This window comes from Rattus rattus, chromosome 11 (assembly GCF_011064425.1).
Source record: "Rattus rattus isolate New Zealand chromosome 11, Rrattus_CSIRO_v1, whole genome shotgun sequence".
Taxonomy (NCBI): domain Eukaryota; kingdom Metazoa; phylum Chordata; class Mammalia; order Rodentia; family Muridae; genus Rattus; species Rattus rattus.
The window spans coordinates 56314532-56318508 of record NC_046164.1 but is presented as its reverse complement, the minus strand read 5'-3'; the positions used below and the strand labels follow the sequence as shown (position 1 = coordinate 56318508).

The following is a 3977-nucleotide window of genomic DNA, read 5'->3' as shown; positions in this document are numbered from 1 at the left end:
CTGTAAGTTATTATTATTTAAAAACAAATTATAACACCAGCCAGTGATTCAAGAGAAGAAAATGTGGATGTCAGGTTTTGAGATTCGGACATCTGTGCACTGGAGAATACATGATGGGGAAGACTTTGATGAACATAAGTCAACATACTCAATCATGGGACTACTGAGATGGTTCAGCAGATAAAGCTATCACCAGGCCTGAAGACCAGAATTTGATTCCCTCGAACCTACACAACGGAAGGAGAGAGCCTACTCCTGCAAGTTGTCCTCTAACCACCATACATAAGCTACAGCATACACATGTGCACTTGCTTATACACACACACACACACACACACACACAACATACACACGATAGATAGATAGATAGATAGATAGATAGATAGATAGATAGATGATAGATAGATAGATAGATAGATAGATAAAATAGATGATAGATAGAAATATTCAGCTCTTGCCTTCTTGCCCTAGCTCTGTTCTCTCCCTCCTACCCCCTCCTCCCCCCATTCCCCTTCCACTCTCTCTCCACTGCTAATGGCTGGCCTTTACTCCTCTACTATCTCTCTCTCTGCCTTTCTCTGTCTCTCCTATCTTCTCAACTCCCCTCCCCATCCCCTGAATAAACTCTATTCTCTACTATACAGTCATGGGGCTGGTCCCTCAGGGGGAAGGGATGCCCCAGCATGGACTCACAGAGGTACCTTCCACTACATGTGACTACACATTCGCCAAAGTTATTTCTTCTCTCTCCTTATCTTTTATAAAACACAAGAAGTACCATTCACCCCAACGTCTATCTAAAGTGAAGCCAGTAGAAGTGGCCTCCATAGTGAGTGTAGTAGACTCTTTATTGCTGAGAGAATAGAGAGTTCTTTGGGGCCTGGCTGGGACCTTAATAAGGGACAGTGAGGTTCTTTCTGAAGCTGTTAGCATGAGATTTGTAGACTCCAGGATCCCTCACTCATAAACACTGAAGTTTGGGCCCCAGGACAAGTCCTAACTTGGATTCCTGGCCAGGAAGTTCCCCTGAATCAGAATCGTTCCTGACTTTCTGCCCTGGCCTAATTTGCTCTGAAGGCTCTTTAGATCTCTGCCTCTCAGAACCCTGACCAGCTTCATTAAGCCAAAATTCAGGAAAAGGAAACCTCTAAGAAACAGAAACTGCTGGAGAGCAGGCAGACCACAGAACTCTCCATCCTCTACCTTTCACTGCTGTTTTTGCTCAACACCATGAACCACACTTCTCAGGCCTTTATTATTATTACCAGTGGGGAACAACCCCCAAACTATGAAAGAATCAAGGAAGAATATGAGGTGGCTGAGCTGGGGGCACCCCATGGATTGTCTTCTGTCAGAACTACTGTGATCCACAAGCCCAGAGAGGTCTCTGTGCCTGACCATGTGGTGTGGTCTGGTCCCTGTTCAATACACTCTTCATCAACTTCTGCTGCCCAGAGGCTTCACTGCTTATGGCTACTCTGTGAAGTCTATGGACCGGAAGATGTGAGTAATGTGACTGGAGCCCAAGCCTATGCCCCCACTACCAAATGTCTGATCATCAGCACCCTGGTCCTCAGACTCATTATGGTCATTTCACTATTGTTGCTGTCATCGTCATTGCTCTCATTGCTCATCATCTTGAGATTTAATAGAGGATTCTGGCTTCTGGACCTGATGTGCTCCACCGTCCACAGCTGCATCCCTCATTGCCCCTTTGCCCCTCCCTACCAACAGGTGTAACACTCATTTATCTATCCAAAGTGGGTCCAATAAAATGCACTTGATAGGAAAAAAACAGAAATTTCGATTATGCAGCATTGAAAAGTAGTCAGTCAACTGCGTACTCTTCTTTATATCTCAGCAATATCTTTAGCTTATTACCTACCTCTTCTTTTATTGTTCTACCTTAATTCTCAGGAACATCTAACTACTTCAGAAGGTGTCTGATTTTTTTAAGTGCCCTGGGATGTGAAAAAGCTGAGATGCCAGGCAAACTGGAAGCACTCCAAAGCTCCACCAGGAGGCCTGAGATGCAGAGTGAAGTCAACTGTCGCCCTACACAATTGTGCAGTCCCAAGTGTATTTTAGAGAAAGCAGCTATGAACAGTGAGTGCTGTAGATGGGGATTTATCACGGAAAGGTGCAAAAACAAAGACATGAGGACACAGAACAAAAGAATAAGATATTTTCTCGGCAACAGAAAAGTTTTCAATATACTAAATCACTCTGAAAACTGACTAATGGAACTGACGAACCTAGATAGGATTTGCTGAGTTTTTTTGCTTCCCATTTTCAAATCCATCATGAGTACTCTAATGACTTAGAAGGAGTGAGAGATGATGTCAAATAATATGAAGAGGCCAGAAGTCATGATTTAGTGTAAGGTATAAACAGCAGAGGAGACTCCACCAGCATTAATTTTTTTCTTCCTAATAAAGGGTATAAATTTTTATTGAAGAGATAAAGGTAACGTCAGAGCATACAAAACAGGATCATCATTTAATTTTCCCTCTTCACACAGACCATCTATCATCAAATCATCTTTTCACTTTTACCTGCGAATGGCTCCTGGCCTTGACCCCCGTGGGTGTCCATCCTCTTTGAGTCCTAAGCCATCTGTCTTTGAGCAGCTGAGCTGCTGAGAATGCAAAGTCAGTCGAGTTCCAGTTGGCTAGGTGTTCAGCTGAATTAGGCAGGAAGTGATCTCCTCAAGCAGACCCAGGGTGGAGGAGGTGAGACCTCAGTTAAGGAGGAGACTTTTCTGGCCAACATGCTAGCAGACTTTGACATGGGCACTAGCCAGAGGGTAAATACAATAGAGTATGAATTTCATTACCTTCCTATGGCTTAGGCCCAATTCCAAGTCTTATCACTTACTCTTTCTAAATCCTCTCTTCCCATTTAACTACATGTTCAGTGAATTATACAGAATGTAAAGTAGTAACAGATATAATGACTTTGCCTCTTGGCCATTGTGAACAGCAGGTCTTACTACTCTGTAATCTTCCTTCTCGGCAGCCTAAAAGAAAATAGCATTAAAGTAACAACCACCAAGGGTTATTATAACTCTAGCTACATGCTTATAGTGCATGCCAAGGGCATTACCTACTGCAATTTGTATCTATGTGAGATTTTCTTTTTTTCTTTTTCTTTTTTTAAAGATTTATTTATTTATTTTATGTACAGCATTCTGCCTGCATATGTGGCTGCAGGCCAGAAGAGGGCACCAGATCTCATTACAGATGGTTGAGATCTACCATGTGGTTGCGGGAATGGAACTCATGACCTCTGGAAGAGCAGTCAGTGCTCTTAACCACTGAGCCATCTCTCCAGCCCTATGTGAGATTTTCTAAAGCATCACAATCAATAGTTTTGAAACTACTTATATAGAAAGCTCAACCCTAAATCTTTCATTATTGCAAAAAGTATTCTGATATGAAGGCTTTAAGGAGTGAGGATAGTATGTTTGCTATTATTTGTTTTATATTCCCAGAACCTAGCAAGGTGCTTAGTTTCATTTCTCAGTACTCATTTATAGATTAAGTAGAAGTTTTGTGGAGCTCAGTGCTGTGCTTGGTACTGAAAATAAAGTGTGAGTGTGAAAGACAGAAGTGAGTCTTTAGGATTGCCATGTCAGATACATTGTGAATACTTAAGGGGATGGTTATTTATACACAGAGTGGACTAGTGACTCTGCTAGGGTCACAGTGATGAGACACCACATGTTTCATTATAAGGGCACATTAGTACTTCGTTCTGTGTGAAGGATTCTACATGTGTACACTGTAAGTGCTTTCTTTGCCTTGAGTTAACCTTCAATCTAAATGTCATCCAAATGACTGACTTGGGAGGAAAGCAAGACTCTGTATCCTTGATGATTGCAACCCCTCCCTGCTGCTACAGAGCCGTGACAAAGCACAGACGCCATAAATCTCAAAGATAAGACCGACTGTTTGACCAGAGGGGCCTGACTAACC

The 3977-nt window shown here is 42.5% G+C and overlaps 1 pseudogene; it reads left to right on the top strand.

Annotated features, from left to right (window-relative positions):
* Window positions 1–1230: 1230 nt before the first annotated feature.
* LOC116912007 lies at window positions 1231–1649 on the top strand (annotated as a pseudogene).
* The last annotated feature ends 2328 nt before the right edge of the window (window positions 1650–3977 follow it).